General features: G+C 39.0%; 1 protein-coding gene across 1 annotated transcript in view; it reads right to left on the bottom strand.

Annotated features, from left to right (window-relative positions):
- The window catches only part of TBX19 (T-box 19), a 54,960-nt gene that overhangs the window by 36,022 nt on the left and 954 nt on the right, over nt 1-17,984 (bottom strand). The gene's annotated exons all lie outside the window — the stretch shown is intronic.

Raw genomic sequence — 17,984 nt, 5'->3', positions numbered from 1 at the left:
GGAGGGACAGCGCAGGAGGGGAAGGTCCTCTATGAGGTGGATTGATTCAGTGACTGGGATAATCGGGATGGGAGTGTTGGAGACAGTGCGATTGGCACAGGACAGAGCAGAGTTTAGGACTGTCGTACATAGGGTCACTATGAGTTGCAAGCAACTCGATGGCACATAACAACAACATACACACAAAGTTTGATTTTTTTAATGCCTCTTTCACAGAAGAAAAATTCTTGACTATAAGAAATCTTATGTGCCTGTTCTCATATACAAAAGTATACCAATAGACATAGATAGAAATATACCAAAAATGACAACACTGCTTATTTCTATGTAGAATGACAACACTGCTTATTTCTATGTAGAATATTAAGGGACTGTTATTTATTTGTATGGTTTTATTTCTTCTTAATCCTCGGAACCACTGTCTGTCTGTGAGTTTGTCATACTGTGTTAACTTGTATATTACTGTAATGCTAGAAGCCGTAATGATGTTATTGAAAAGAATAGCCAGATTACTCATAATTGAGAGATTAGGGAGAAAGGCCTGGAGATTTACGTCTAAAAACTAGTTAAGAAGTGTGTTATAGTTTATAACAGAACGTTATCAACTTGTTTGCTGAAGACACATCATCAGAAAGATCAACTGCTGGAAGAGAACATTATTTTTGGTGAAGTAGAGGGCTAGGTGTGGGAGATTCTCCAGGAGGTAGACTAGCTTAATACTTGTAACAAGAACTTGTTCTTAAGTGCCGTCAAGTAGCAGGCAACTCATACTGACCCTATGAAGGAGAGTCCTCCATTTCCGGAGGCAAGCTATTACGGAAGTGGATGCCACTTCTCCTTCCAAAATGAGAACTTAGACTTGCACTAATTATGAACATGCTTCAGGCCACGTAACACTGTGTTCTATTATAACTTTAGTCACCATGACTCAGACTCAGCTCAGTGGCAGCTAACAGCAACGATTCTCAGCAGCTAACAAGAAGGGTTTTTTGGTTTTCTTAAAATAAAGAACTATTTCCATACAAAGGTTTAGCACATGATATTTTTATCTTCCTATTAGTATTTACTACAATTATATCTATGTCTATAGCAGAGCCCAAAGAGGGCAATGATTTGTAAGCTTCTTAGTCATAACCAAAGAAAATTAGTTCCTTGTTCAGAGCTCTTGGGACCATAGGCTCTGGGGACATCAGGGTCAATTGGCATAATAGTCTACAAAGATAATGTTCTATGTCCTACTTTGGTGAGTAGGATAGGGTCTTAAAACATTTCAAGCATCTATCTAAGATGTAGCTACTGTTCTTTGCATCCTATCTCCACACCTTTTCAATCTATATGCAGAACAGATCACCCAGGAGGCTGGACTCTATGAGGAGGAATGTGGAATCAGGATTAGAGGAATACTCATCTATAATCTGTGTTATGACAAGACCTTGCTTACCAAAACTGAGGAGGACCTGAGGTATTTACTGCAGAAGGTCAAGGACTAAGCTTTCAATATGGATTGAAGCTCAACATCAAGAAAACAAAGATTCTCACCACTGGGCCAATTGGCAGCATCATGATTGACAGTGAAGAGATTAAGATTGTTAACAGTTTCAGTTTGCTTGGCTCCACAGTCAACACTCTTGGTATCAGCAGCTAGGAAATCAAAAGATAAATTGCACTAGGAAAATCTGCTGACAGGGTCCTCTCCAGAGTATTGAAGAGCAATGATGTCTAGAGACAAAGGTGTGCCTGACCCAGGCCATGGTCTTCACAATTACTTGCTATGCATCAGAAAGCCAGACAATGACTAAGAATGACAGAAGAAAAATTGATGCCTTTGAATTGTGATATTAGAGGAGAGTACTGAATATACCATGGACATAGGAAAACAAACAGGTTTGTCTTGGAGAGAGTGAAAGCAGGTTGCTCCTTGGAGGCAAGGATTCTGAAGCTCTGTCTGACATACTTTGGGCATGTGGTAAGGAGGGGCCAGTCGTTGGGGAGGGACATCATGCTTGGAAGTGTGGAAGAACAGTGCAAGAAAGGAAGACCCTGGATGAGATGGACTGACTCAGTGACTGGGGTAATGGGCATAGGTGTGTCAGAGACAATGAGGTTGGCTCAGGATAGAGCAGGGTTCAGAGCTGTTGTAAGCAGGGTCACTAGGGGTCACAAGCAACTCGACGGCACATAACAACAACATCTGCAACAAAGAAGAGGGAAGAAAAGCAAAGATTTCTAGATCCTGAGACCAGAAGAACTAGATGAGATCAAATTAGAAGATCCCAAATAGAATGGAGGAAACTTGGAACTCAAAATATAGTAAAGACCAGGCTTATTGGTCCAACAGAGAGTAGAAGAATCCCCAAGATGACTCCTTTAGTTATCCTTGAAATCTTGACAAGACTTACCCGTGTAGCTCAACTCTCAGTCAAAAACATACAAGTCGATAAGGGGAACAATAATACCTAGAAGGCACTCACTCTTTAGAACAACCAACTGTTTAAGTTCAAAAGAGCAGTATTTGCCCAAGGATAAAGACCTGAAAGCAAGAAAGGGTAGAAGGAGTAATGGAAATGATGATTATCAGGAGGAAATGAAAACTGTACAGGTACACTGTGGATATTGAAATCTGTAGTAGAAACAAATGTACATAAATAATTGAATAAAAAAACCCAGATTGCTTAGGAAACTTTCAAATCATTTTTTTAACTGTAATAGATGAAGTTTTAAAAAAAAATCATTCTTTTTATTATTTGGAATTCTCTGATGAAAACTCCAATCCCCTGGAATTAAACTTGGTTTCCTCTTTGTTTATATGCGTACAACTGTTTTCAGGTTTGCACAGTATAGTCTGGCATCTGCATGCTTGACTTCCTCCTATAATTAACGTGGGACTGAAAGAGAAAGAAACCTAAAGAACGTTTAGGATGAAGAGACAAATTACCAAGGGAGCTCTGGTGTCTTAGTGGTAAGGAGTTGTACTGCTAACTCAAAGGCCGGTGGTTCAAATCCACCAACTGTTTTGTAGGAGAAATATGGGCAATATTCTCCCATGCCATTTACAACCTCTGAAAACCCACTGGAAGGTCAGCTATGATGGTTCTGACACAAAAGCACATAACAATAACAATACTTCCCTAGGTTTGGGAATGACACATTTGGATTCTTTAGAATTACTTTTTCCCTGAATGTTCGCAACAGCACGCTTGACTACCAATATAATATGAGTGGATTTACAAAACTAATCTGATTTAATAAGCTTCATTAAGTCACCAGAGTCATTTGGAAATCTGGTTTTACTGCGTTCTCATGGCTAAAGGGGGGAAACATTCTAAAACAGGAAAGATTATGCTAACAAGTCCTTGGTACGTGGTTGCCCTTCAGTAAATAGTTGCATAGATGCCGTCCCTAACCCTCCTCTCGTCCGATTTTCTTGAGTCCAATAAAATGCTTTTTGTTGCAGTCACTAAGGCTGATTTTGTAGAGCCGAACACCTCATGGGATGTGATTTCATGTGTTTTACATTTGGAGTAATGATTTAATGAGACTTCCCAGTTAATGGGCCTAATATTGTGTCTAGTACTTCTGTTCTATCTCAGTTCATTGCATAGTTTATAGGTCTCAAAAGCTTGCAAAGTGGCCATCCAAGACACAGCAGTTGGGCTTTATTCACCTGGAGCAACAAAGGAAAGACAGGAATATGAGGAGGAAATGGATCTAAGGTTAATTGCTTCCATGAATGGCTTCCTTGTCATAATTAACTAAGTGATGCCTGGCTGAACATTTTGACCAAAGATAGAATCTTAGTCAAATGGAGGGAAATGCAGAACAGAATTTCAAATTCTGGACTTTCTGGAGCCATTGAGATAGGATGCATTCCTGAAACTACTGTCTTGAAGTGAAATAGAAACTTTACACCAAATACATTTCCTGAAGCTTTTAATCTAGTTTAGCTACTTGAAAGTGCCTGCATGAAGCACTGAGCTTTTTCAAGAACTATCTGTACGGGATCAAATTGTCAACAGCACCATGAACGATTAGACGAGAAACTTTGGGTGAGGGCAATGAGTTCCTGTTACTCAGGGAGAAACAATTTAGAGAAGGAGAGTGAAAAATGTTGCACACCTAGAAGAGTGTAATGAATGTCAAGGAATTGTGTATGTAAAAACTGCTGAGTTGGTTTCTTTTTCTGCTGTGTGCTTTAAAAATGCATTATTAAAGAAAACACTTACCATGTTATATTTCAAGTACTTAAGCTCTACTAAGGTCTAAGAAATTAACTCATGCCCAAGAATCATTTTACTTTTGGACTATCTGCCAAGATTATAAAGAAATCCTTTCAATATCTTTACCTACCTCAGGTGACCTAGTGGTAAGGAGCTGTACTGCCAACCCAAAGGCACACACAGTTTGAATCCACCAACTGCCCTACAGGAAAAAAGATGGGCAATTGCCTGTATGATTTACTGTCTGTAGAAGCCCGCCAGAGCTATGGGTCAGTTTCAACTCCACAGTACATAACAACACAACACAACTTCTTTACCTGAACAACACCCTCACCTCCACCATGTCATAGCTTCCATCCAATGCTCAAAATGCTTCCTTTCCCATCAAGTGATAAATCCACTGCAGTTGAGTCTATCATGTAGCAAGCCTGTGAGACAGGATGGAACTGCTCCTTTGTTTTCCGAAGATGTGACTCTTCAGGCAAGCAGACTTCCACATATCTCTCCTGTGGAAGTACTGATGGGTTTCCAACTATTGACCATTTATTTGTCAAATAAATTCCTTAACCACAATATCTCTAGGGTTTCATATCAGTTGATGAGAGAACTAAAAATGTCCATGTCTCCCATTCTCATAGAGAGGTCTGGAAGCTGAATTATTCCACCGGAAATATTCCCCCCTGACCCTCGCCCATTCATTCAGCCTCGAAAATTCATTGCAAAATCTCAACTAATGTTAATAGCTTATCCCATGTCTGACACCTAGAAAATATTTTGAAAAGCTGACTGTATTGTCACTACCTCCAAGTTCATCAGTAGGCTCTGATCTCTTTCTGTGCTAGAACCTTACCAGGGATATACGATTCTGGAAGTTGGAAGCACAAAGGAAATAAACCCTGAGTCCCTCCTACCTGTCTAACTGGCATTTCACTCCACTTCTCTTTCTGGAGATAAAACATCTAAGAATTATTGTTGTTGTTGATTGCCATTGAGTCAAGCACGACTCATAGTGACCCGAGCATGACTCATAGTGACCCGATGAACAATAGGCCTGAAGCCTTTCTATAACTATTGTCATTTCTCCAAGTTCATAGCATTTCCGGAGGCATGTGTTAGGAAGTGGATGCCACTCCTGCTTCCAATAGAGAGTGATATTTAATGTCTATGAGGTTTCTTTCAAGAATAATTAAAATGTTCTATAACTACACAGTCATGATGGCTGTACAACTTGGTTGTTGTTATTGATGTTGTTGTTAACTACTGTGAATTCCTAAGCTGTCCTCACAATCATCACTTCGCTTAAGCGCTTTGTTGCAGCCTTTCTGTTAATCCATCTAGTCTATGTCTTTCACTTTCTTTTTACCTTCTACTTCACTTAGCATTCTAAAGAGCACTCTGGCTAGGCTTCTTCCAAGATAGATCTATTTGACAGTATATACAATATTTTTCACCAATACCATAAATCAAAGCCATCAATTCATCAGTCTTCTACACTCATGGTTCAGTTTTTGCAAAACTGTAAACTCAAAAATACTCAAATGCATTTTCAAGTCAGAACCAACTCATACGTGATACTCTTGCATTCCCAAGGCTATGAAACACACAGGATGAGATGGTCCATCTTTCTGTTTTGTAGCCAGTTGTGGATTTGAACTGCTGTTGATTGCCATCAAGTCGAGCATGACTCATAGTGGCTCTATGAACAAAAGGCTGAAGCCTTTCTAGAACTACCATCATTTATCAAAGTTCATAGAGTTTCCAGAGGCATGTTGTTTAGGAATTGGATGCCACTAGGCACAATCTTTAAGTTCTGCTGTACAACTTCCTACCATACCACCAGAGAGGCCACGAGTTAATCAGGTACACCTTAGTTCCCAAAGTGACCTTTTTTTTTAACACTTGGAAGATGTCATTTGCAACAGATCTGCCCAATACAACCCTTTTATTTCTTAAAAGTTGCTTCCATGGGCACTGATTGTGGATCCAGGTAAAATAAAATCCTTGGCAAGTTCAATCTCTTTTTTATCATATTGTTTCTTGGTCCAATTGTAAGGATTTTGCTTTCTTTGTATTTATGTGGAGCACTTTTTGGGGGTGTGGGGGGGGTTTTCCCTTGACATTTAGATGTAATCCATTCAGAAAGCTATTTTCAAGAAGTGAATCAAGGCTTTTTTGATTTTAGCAAAGAAGTTTGTGTCATTTGCATTTCACAGGTTGTTAAATCCCAATACCACAATTTTTTTCATGTATTCTAGTTTCTTGAATTATTTGTTCATTATACATTAAGTATGGAGACAGGATACATCCCTGGCATACACCCTTCCTAATTTTGAACCATGCAGTGTCTCTGTTCTGTTTGATGACTGTCTCCTGGTCCAAGTATAGGTTTTACATATTGTTGTTGTTGTTGCTGTCATGTGCCGTTGAGTCATTTGCGACTCATAGCAACCCTATGTACAACAGCCCTAAACCCTGCTCTATCCTGTGCTAATTGCATTGCCTCTGACACACCCATCCCGATTACCCCAGTCACTGAATCAATCCACCTCATAGAGGGTCTTCCCCTCTTGCACTGTCCCTCTACTCTACCCAGCATGATGTCCCTCTCTAAAGACCTGTCTCTCCTTACAACATGTCCAAAGTATGTCAGACGAAGCCCCAGAATCCTTGCCTCCAAGGAGCAGCCTGGTTTAACCCTCTCCAGGGTCAATCTGTTTGTTTTCTTGGCAGTCCATGGTACATTCAATACTCTTCTCCAGCACCACAGCTCAAAAAAAAAAAAAGGTTTTACATAAACACAATAAAATGTTCTGGGATTCCCATTCTTCTCAGAGTCAGCCACAGCTTGTTGTGATCCACACAAACACCTTTGCATAGTCAATGAAACACAGACATTCCTCTGGTACTCTCTATTTTCAGCCAAGGTACATCTAACATTAGCTATAATACCCCTAGTGCCACGACCTCTTCTAAACCCAGCCTGAACATTTGGCAGTTCTCTGATGATGTGCCGAGCTAGGAAATCAAGAGATGACTTGCACTGGGAAAGTCTGTTATCAGGGACCTCCCCAGAATGCTGAAGAGCAACAACATAAGTCTGGAGACAAGGTGCACCTGATCCAGGCCATAGTCTTTGCAATTGCTTGCTCTGCGTCAGAGAGCTGGACAATGACTAGGATGATAGAGAATTTATGCCTTTGAGCTGTGGTGCTGGAGAAGAGTACTGAATATGCCAGGGACTGTCAGGAAAACAAACAGTTTAGTCCTAGAGAGTCTGCACCTTGGAGGCAAAGATTCTGAAGCTTCATTTCATATACTTTAGGCATTTTGCAAATAGAGACTAGTCCCTGGAGAGGGACATCATGCCTGAAAGGGTGGAGGAACAGAGAAAGAGAGGAAGGCCATCAATAAGATGAAATGATTCAGTGACTGAGGTCATAAGGGTAGGTGTGTCAGAGACCGTAAGTTTGGCACAGGATAGAGCAGATTTCGGGGTTATTGTACATAGGGTCACTATAAGTCTCAAGTGACTCAACAGCATAGAATAAAACCAATAACATACATTAAGTACAGTTAAAAAAATACAGTAGTGGTATTAAGGGTTTATGGTTCAATATGGCTTTTTCCTAGCCACTGACTTTGACTGTGGCATGTGAATGGGTGGGAAGATTCAAATAGGGCTTGTTAGTATGACCACAAAGGGAATGGCAAGTCTTGCCATTTAACCGAACACATTCAACAGCAGAATCTGAGCATCTCACCATCTGCAAGGAAGAATCAGTGTGCAGTGTGCACCTTTTGGGGCCAGAGATTTTTGTACCAGCTAGACCTCAGAAGGACAGCAGCAACTGCAGCAAAGAACCAGGAACCCAACATAAGACAGAGCTGATCTTGAGACTGCTACCTCTTGGAACTTGAGCTAGAAGGCTTTGTCCAAGTTTGTTGGAAGACAAGGGAGGAAGAGCCACTGGTAGGACAAAGAGCTTTGTAACACTAACCTGAAACCACAAGGCTAAAGACTGAGGGGCCTGTGAGCACGTTTCAGCTGCAGTCCAGACTAAATTGTTATATTCTGCTCGCAACATGAATTATAGTCTTTTGACTTCCCTAATAAACTTCATAACTGTGAATATTACTACATGTGCTTTGTGGGCTACTGCAATGGATTTTTTGATCCACTAGAACAATAAGAGTGGTGTTGGAATTAGTAGAAAAAGGTACAGGAGTGTGAGGGACATGTCTGACCTCATGGGAGTTGGTTTTGTGCTGTGGATGATGATGATGGGGGCACTTCCCCCTTGTGAAGTTAATAGAGGTCAGACGTGGCCACCCCCAGGTAGCCATTGCTTCTCTTACAATAGCCCTGACTCACACCTTTCCTGATCTTATATTACACACTATTTCCAAAGCTTCTTGATGTAAGTACAGTTTCCAAGTAATCACAATTAAGTGTACTGGAAATCTTAGTCTTTGCCATCTATAATTTGTTATGGTTCCCCCAATCAAATGCTTTTTTTAGAGTCAATAAAACACAAATAAATAGCTTATGTTTTCTGGTTTTAGCCCAGTTTCATCAAATATTACCAAAGATCTCTCTCATTTCATTTTCTTTTCTGAATCAAGTTTGAGTTTTCCTCTTGTTTTCCTACTATAACTATTTTTAAATGCTCTTCAGCAATATTCTGTGTGGGATATCAATGATATTGTGTGATGATTTTTCACATTCACCTTCCTTTGAAATAGGCACAAACATGGATATCTTAATTGGTTGGCAAGATAGCTGCCTTCCATATTTCTTGTCATGGATAAGAGAGTGGTTCTTGAATCATATCCCTTTCTTTCAATAACTTTGCAAATATTTCTAAAACTTTAATTCACACTTAAAAAGGGTGAATATGATAGCATGTGAATGATCCATGAATAATAACTGCAGTGAAAAAGTAGATTAATATTTTCTACTATTTCAGAGAGTAGCTAGGTGATGCAGATGGTTAATGTGCTCAGCTATTAATGAAAAGGTTGAAGGTTCAAGTCACACAGAGTTTCCTCGGAGAAAGGCCCGCCAATCTGCTTCTGAAAAATTGAGAAACTGAAAACTCTATGGAACATAGTTCTACTCTGGCACGCATGGAGTCACCATGAATTGGACTCAACTCAACAGCAAGTGCTTAGCTTGTTTACCTGCCCAGCTTTCATTCTTCAGCTAAATCATAACCTTCTGCATGATCTTCTGTGCTTTGATTTATAAATGGCTAATCCAGCTGCCTCCCCTTTTCCTTATCTCTCAGCATCACTGTTTCCCTCTTTACCCAGTCCTGGTGCATTCAGAGATAAAATCCATTTACATAGAAGGCAAGAATAACGTTGTTGTTGTTGTTGTTGTTGTTGTTGTTGTTGTTGTTGTTGTGTACCATCCAATCAGAACCACCCCTTAGATGAGCAGGTTTTCAGAGGCAATTAATCTCCCCAGAGGAGATTGACCAGCCTTCTCCTGCAGAGCAGCTGGTGGATTCAAACCACATGCCTTTGGGATTGCAGCATAGATTCTTACCACTAGGCCACCAGAGATAATTTTAATAACATTTATGGAAGAAAATACCCATCAGATTATGGATCTCAAATCCAAGTCTTAGTTGAATATTGCCCTACTCACCCTACACTCCCCTTGCTAATAAAATGACCGTATTTTCTTTCATGTTAACTGACATGAATCCTTCACCTAGGTAAGATAACCACATCATCTAAATTTTTCTAGTTGCCTTTTATTTTGTCATTTTTCAATAGAAGTATTTTTCCATTATTTTCTCTTGATACCAGGCTGAACTGGTTCATTTTTAAAACATTTAAATCTTAGGGACTTTACTAGCACTGAGCAGATTAAGAAAGTAGATCATCATTCTTAGACCAAATGACATTTGCAAAGAATCATAAATGTTCCCATCAGCATTGGTCTGTGGGATTCTAGAAGGCCATTTTGACAGCCAGGAGCATGGCATATTCACAGAAGGTACTCAGAGACATGATCTCCTGGTTTGTAGTCCTCTGCTTTGCTTATATAGTTTTATGGTATTAGTCTAAAAGTTTGGCTTTTTTTCTTTTTCTTTTTTTTTCTCCATTAGTTAGCACCAGACCAGAGTGGTCTGAACTTCAGCTATCTTAACCACAGATACCTGAACTTGCAAATGAGCATGGTCTAGGATAAGAGAAAGAATGCTCCCACACTGGGCAGCAAGACTTGAGGCAAGCAAGACTTGTGGTGGCAAGACTTGAGGGAGACCCTGGTGATGGTGTTGGAGAGACTGTAGCATTGCTGTGGAGAAACTGTGGCAAGGTATGACCTGAGGCTTCTTGCTTTTGTACCAGCCACAGTTAAATGTGTGGCTAATCTTGCCAGATGCTTGAAGGAGAAGATGACTTATAACTGCTCTGAGGCAAACCTTGATGAATTATTTGGATTTGACTGCTGAACTGAAACCAGAGATTGGAATAATTGAGGAATTGTGCCTTGGGATTGTTGAGATAAACTTGGACTTTTACTATGAGATATTCTTTGCTTCCCCTACTCTCCAATTTACTTCCCTAGTAAATCCCATTTTTTGTACAGCAATTGTGAGTCTGTGAGTCAGCACCAAATAAACAAACCTCTTGCTATTAGTATGGTTCTAGAGGTACCATGGGGCTAGGCTACAGGCTCTTTATCTGCTTTCTGTTCTTGAGAACTACACTATTCTCACTCTCTCTGGCCCTTCCAGAGAGAAGCTCATGGCCCTATTCCCAATGTCAAGTTTTCTCCTCTTTAGACAGCTATAAACAAATAAAAGACTATATATTGTTTAATTTTTTATTTCTTTAAAAGTAGTAAAATTTGCATAAATGTAATTTCAGACACTAAAGTTAAGAAGTAACAATATTGTTCTTAATATAGAGTATATTTAAAAATTTTAATAGAAAATAAAACATACTATCTTCATTCAAATGCTGACCTCCAGGACAGTAAGATGACCGTCCAGGCACAACAGCACGGTATGAAATGTCAGAAAGTTTCATAGAGTGATGACTTACATTTACCATGTACTAAATTTTCCTCTCTACCTACAACATAAAGTACATTATATTGGAGCAATTCTGCTCTTATAGTATTACTATGAGTTATACTACTCTATCTTATAGTATTACTGTGACTTTTTACTGCACACAACAACAAAAACCTCACTTAACACTTACTTTACCCAAAGAAATACATTTTATTATGTCCATTTTAAAGATGAGAAAAATGAGGCCCAGGCAACACAAGCCCATCTCTTCTTATTCTATCTACACAACCTCTTTTATAATTTCCTTTTTATTTATCTCCTTTTCAAACTTCTTGCAGAGTTAATATGGTTATACCCCAATGAAAAGAAAGGCTACCTCAATGTTATTCTAACTTTAAATTCATTGTAAAAGATTTATACAGTCGCTTAACAAAGGATTCAGAGTATTTCCTCTTGGTCAGGAACTGTCCTAGGTGTTGATTCAAAGAAAAATAAAAAAAGAATACACAGCATATTGCTCATACAACTGATATTCTAAGAGTAAAGACAGGCAAAAATAAGTAAGTAGCATTCTTATTATGTAAGATAATTTTTAGATGATTAGTTAGAATGTAAAGAAAGAACTGAAAAATGAGTGCTGACACAGAGGGGAAACTAAGAGTAGAGAAGCTACTTTAAGTGGACCTTAGGTAGATAGTGGAATACCAGTTGAGCTAAAAATGAAATAGTGAGAAGAAAGGTTGTTATTGCTATGTATCAGAGTTAGAAATTACCTATAGCTGACCCTCTGACAGGTTTTCAGAGGCAGTAAATCACACCAGAGGAGACTGTCCGTCTTTCTCCCACAGAGCATCTTATAGCATCAAACTGTATGCTTTGGGTTTGGCAGTGCAAGCAGCAAAGGCCTTGACAAATAAACCTGGACTAGTAAGTAACTAGAGAGCTCTGGTAGCCAGCTTAGTGGTAAGAAGCTGCATGTAGTTCAAATTCACCAGCTCCTCTGCGGGAGAAAGATGGACAATCTCCTCCCGTGCAATTATCTGTCTCTGAAAACCCACTGAAAAGTCAGCTATGGGTCAGTTCCAACTCCATGATACACAACAACAACAATAAGTAACTCTGGAGCTCTGGTGGCATAGTGGTAAGGAATTGCACTGCCAAGGCACAGGTACGAGGTTGGAATCCACCTGGTTCTTCTACAGGAGAAAGGTCAGTTATATCCTACCTTGAGATTTACTGCCTCTGAAAGCCTTCTGGAGAGTCAGCTATGGATCAGTTCCCACCAAGAGCCCACAAAAACTACAACAGTAAGCAACTAGGGAAGTCTGGTAGCCAAGAGGGTGAGAAGTTGTACTGTCAAACCCAAGCCAAGTGGTGTGAATTCACCAGCTGCTCTTGGGGAGAAAGATGGGCAATGTCTTCCTATGAGATTTACACCATCTAAAAATTTGCTGGAAGATCAATACAGGTGAGGAATTAGATGACCAGTGTGACCGAAGAAATGTGAAAGAAAATATTCAAATGTTTATCCCCAGGGCTGACAGGTTGGTGTGCTCTGCTCTATTTCTAAATTGTGTTATCATGTGAGGTCTCGCAGTAAACATGACATAACTTTTAGTTCCAGGATTAAAAAACTGGGCAATGACTTCTCCTACTCAACCCTGCATTCAAGGGGTATAATTGACTTTCTAAAAGAATGTGGTGCCCACACTTTTTAAAAGGACGACATATCTAAAGAGAAGCAGATGGCTATGACATTAGTCTTTAGCATGTCATTTGACGATTTACTATTTTTAATTTTTTAGTATTATATTGTTGTATTGTTATGTATGAATCAGTACTGACTCACAGCTGATTGTACATTGTGTTTCAGAGGCAGTAAATTATACTGGAGAAGATTGTCCATCTTTCTTCCACAGAGCAGCTGGTCGATTTGAACAGCCTGTCTTTTAGGTTGGCACGGCAATTCCTTAGTCCTAGGCTACTCTCTCTCTCTCTCTCTCTCTCTCTCTTAATTACTCTGTGGTAAATAGCTTGCCTCCGGAAACCCTACGAACCTGGAGAAAGGATGAAAGTCACACAAGTTTCAAGGACTTTTGTTCATAGGGTCACTGTGAGTCGTCTATGACTCGACGGCACTTAACAACAACAACAACAATGGAAAAATTAAGAGTTTCCTTGGATCTCTTAACCCATCTTACACCAGTGAAGAACAAATAAAAATCCTCCAGTTTGCCATCAGCTTGTAATTGGACTGGGATTCACAATGAGGCCCTCTCACCTGCTCCTCTTTCACACTCTAACATGACTAAATACATTGTCTAGGGACATGTCATCTCTTTCTCTATGGTCATCACTTGTGGCCAGGCCTTGTTTTCAGAGATTCACTGAACTCCTAATCAAGGTGATTTTCCCCCCATTTCTTCCCAAGGCGTGACTAGTCACAGAAAAGCCCAAGAGACTTCAGTGAGTTGAGAAATAATCAATCAGACTTTATCTCACAAAAATCAAAGCAAAAACAACAAATAAGCTAACTTCCATTGAGTCCATTCTGGCACACAGCACCCCAATAAGACAGAGTAAAACTGCCCCATAGGGTTGCCCAGGCTGTGATCTCTATAGAAGCAGATGGCTTCATCTTTCAGAGCACCTGGTGGATTCATGCTTCCAACTTATTGGTTGGCAGTACAGCACTTAATCCACCAAAGCCACAATGGGAAGAGTACAAGCTTCGAAGAAAAATATTAGGGTAGAGGATGAGGGAGGCGGGGGTGGAGAGGGGAGAGAAGAGCGAGGAAAGAGGGGAGGGAGGGAGAGAGGAAAAAAGAGAGAGAGAGAACTCTTTCATGTCTTCTTACCTTGATAAAACAATGGTTCTACACTAGGCTGCTAACCAGAAGGTCAGTGGTTCAAATGCACTAGATACTTCCTGCTCCTGTAAAAACTACAACCTAGGAGACCATATGGGGAAGGAAGTTCTACTGTCATTTGGGGTTGTTATGACTCAAAAATGACTCATGAACACATAAAACCAACACTGAAGGATAAATAAGCATTCCTTAGATCCATACTTGACCAGGTGATTGGGTCTTGCCCCAGAACTCTGTGTTCTCCTATGAGATTAGCTTCCCAATTTTCATGTCACTGACAGAAGACTTCAAGTCAACACTGCTATAAAGATGCTGTGAGGAAGAAGATTTGCAAAAAGAGAAGGAGTGGAGATAAAGTGGAGTAAGTAGGTGAGAAAACATTTAGGAAACTGCAGAGATGCTTAAAGGCAAAATTCAGGAAGTTTTGCACATTAACACCTTCATCTATCCCACAAGCTATGTTCTTGTATACTTTTGTGTCAGTACTAAATACAGGTGATTCTCCATGGGGTTTGCAGAGACTGTAAATCATATGCTTTGGGTTGGCAGCACAACTCTTTACTGCTCAGCACCAAAGCTCCCCTCTTCAAACCATCAAGGACTCATCAGAATTTGGGGAGTTTCATGTAAAGGTAATCCCTAATTTACAGTGAGGTTGCATTTTGAAGAGAAGTCTGGCTTTAAGTCAGTTCTGACTTAAGTGGAATACCTCAGGGTTCACTTTTTGTTCACTTTTATTATTATTGCCATTTATTACCAGTTTCCTAATAAGATACTGGTAAAGATAGATTTCTATTCATCTTTGGAGATGGAAGCATTACATCTAAAAATTACAACATGAGCAAATTATACACTAAAACATTGTATGTAGTATAACAACAATACATGTAGTATGTATAATAATATTACTGCATATTTCTACCAATAAATGTATCAAAAAACACAATGATAAGTACAGTTTGCCTTAAACACATTTAAGTCAGACATTATCTAGTGATGCAGGAAAAGGCATTTATTTGCCTAATATATAACCAAGGAGCCCTGGTCACACAATAGTTAAAGCGCTCAACTATTAAACACAAAGTTTTTCATAGTGGATTAGATGGATTGGATCTGCCAACAAAACATAAAGAGGAAGAAAGGTAAAGAAACAGTAAGAAGAAGAAAATAAAAACACAGAAAGAGGGAGGAAAGATGAGAGGGGAGGGAGAAGGAAACCTGAGATGGACAGTGAAGAGAGGGAGGGAAGGCCGTCTGGACGCCAGTTTCTGGAAGTAATTCCGCGTGTGGGAAAAATTTGCAACACAGACTTTGGGCTTGTTGTCAATAGAGGCCAGTCCTTGGGCAAAAACATCAAGTAGGAAAGGCGGAGGGTCAGGAAAAGAAAAGGCCCTCGACAAAATGGATTGACACAGTGATTGTAATAATGGACTCAAGCATGACAGAATGGTGCAGGATAGGGCAAGGTTCAGATCTATTGTTCATAGAGTTGCTATGAGTCACGGCTGACTCTATTGCATCTAACAATTCTCATCAATGCCAGAAATAGACTCTCTATTGATACACAGTCATCCCTCAATATAGGAGGGGAATTGGTTCCAGGACCCCTGAGAATAGCACAATCCACAAAGTTTAAGTCCTTTCTGAAAAATGGACATAGGAAACGGGAAATATTCAGTGTGAATAACAATGTATATGAACTTTGTAAATAAGCCAATATAAAATAAAAATTTTATTTAAAAAAAATAACAGTCACACATAGCCTGAGCGTATCTTCCTGTATTTACCTCTAAATTGCTTGGAATACCTAACACAATGTAACTGCTATGTAAATAGTACTTTACGTTCCCTCCTTAGCCTTTGAGACATTGTTTTGACCACATCTTCCTGCCCCACTGATAGCAACTGAATTATGATACCCAATTGATTCATTGATGCTTGATTTAATTATGTGGGATACTCAACTCAGAGATAATGTCAACTATACATGAAAATAGACAACAATTTGAAAGTAAGTCTTTTACTTCTTCCATCAGTCCTGTGCTATTTCAAAACTTGCCGATATACAAAGTAATGAGAACTCCAGTACACAGCTCTCCAATTACTCCCAAAGCCTACAGGGTCAGGGGGCAATATGTACGAAAAGGGCTGAATATTAAACTCCAGGAAACTTCCTCCCAGCAGCTGCACCTCCCCAGGCTCAGGAGCTGGTGTGGAGACAGATGGGTATTTGGTTAGAAGAGACACAGCTGATCTATAGACAGAGGAAGATGGGTAACAGACACACAAACACACAGAGAGAGAGAGAGAGAGAGATAGTTAGGAAGGGAAGAAGGGGAAGGAGAGGGGAAAAGAAGACAAAATGAGAAAGATGTGCCTACATCAAGAATGATAAAATGCTGCTAACAATTTAATCTGAGAACGTAAGAGATTGAGAGTAATTACAACAAAGTCAAATCATTGCTGACCACATAAATTCTTCTTAATTTCTCTTTCCTTCTTTCTCCAAACTATAAAGGGAATATTGTAGCTCTAGGCAAGTTTTTGACCCTATGTAGTTCAGAGAGATTAAGAGTATTTACAAAAATTATTTCATTACAAGGCACTGCAAACTACAGCAGGTAACTACAGATAACTAAAAACTACTGAGTTTGTAATTAGGTTTTCCAAAGAACATTCTTCACATGTTTAATATGAAATATTAAAATAAAAATAAAGAATTTAAAACTATTAAAAATAATTTTAAATATGTTAAAATGCATATAGAGAAAAATGCAAGATAATATTCTTCTTAAATGAGAAAAATCCATTCTAATATATCATATTATTAAATTGGATTTCATAAAGGTTTTGGAAACTTATTCTTTTTTTTCTTATTGAAGTAATGACCCTTGTTGGGGTCCATAATTATTTTTGTTTTAATATATGGTCATTTTGACAGGTAAGTAGGTGGTATGAGGTTAAGTATTAATATAATTACTATCCTAAAATACAAACAATAGTAGATAGAAACCTCTGCTTACTATCAGACTTAATAACACTTTTACAATTGCATATTTCTTTATTTATCCTTGAAAGGAAAATACTAAATCAAATTAATTTGGGGTGACACAATGGAAATTAAAAACATACTATTTTTTATCCAAAGAAGCTAAAAATGATGTGTAAAAATAGATCAAGAATAGAAATTTGTATCACTGTAATTATAAATAATAAAAATAATAAATTCTTTATATAAAGTAAGTATGGGAGCCATTCAGAAAGAAAAAGTATAAATACCACACAAAGTTGATATTTTTTGCTAGTATAAGAATCAGAATTCACTGGAATGCTATTATTTCTAGTGTATCTTCCACTTATTATTATGCAACTTTAATATCATGCAATAACTCTTGGATTCATCACCCCCCCAGATGGATAAAAGCTGGTTGATTTTCTATACTATTTTTTCTTCAGAACATTGCATGTTTTCTTCAAAAATAGAAATGCATGAGTGGAAGTATTTTGCAAAAAGACAAAAATCTGACAGGAGTTAGAGGGTCTTCTGACTTTTCTATCAGAGAGCAAAACTTCTCTCAGGGATCACCCTAACCACCCTGCCAGAAATAAACCTCAAGGCAGGGCCTTTCTACATGTGGTACGTCTGTGGTAGTGTGTGCCAGGAGCATCAGCTGTATGTCGGGACGCATGCTGGTCAGGCAGAGACTAAAAGGATTAGATTTTCTTTCAAAATACTTGCCTCTCTCCTATGAAGGGAAAGCACCTAATATTCCTTCAAAGGCCTTTATCAGAAAAGGATTCATAGAATCCAAGAAATGCCAGCAGCAATCAGTTCCAGCAAGTCCTTGATTTGCTGCTGTGTT

The sequence above is a fragment of the Elephantulus edwardii genome, unplaced genomic scaffold (genome assembly GCF_000299155.1).
Source record: "Elephantulus edwardii isolate Elephantulus edwardi_28Jun2011 unplaced genomic scaffold, EleEdw1.0 scaffold00057, whole genome shotgun sequence".
NCBI lineage: Eukaryota > Metazoa > Chordata > Mammalia > Macroscelidea > Macroscelididae > Elephantulus > Elephantulus edwardii.
This window is presented reverse-complemented; position numbering and strand designations above follow the sequence as displayed.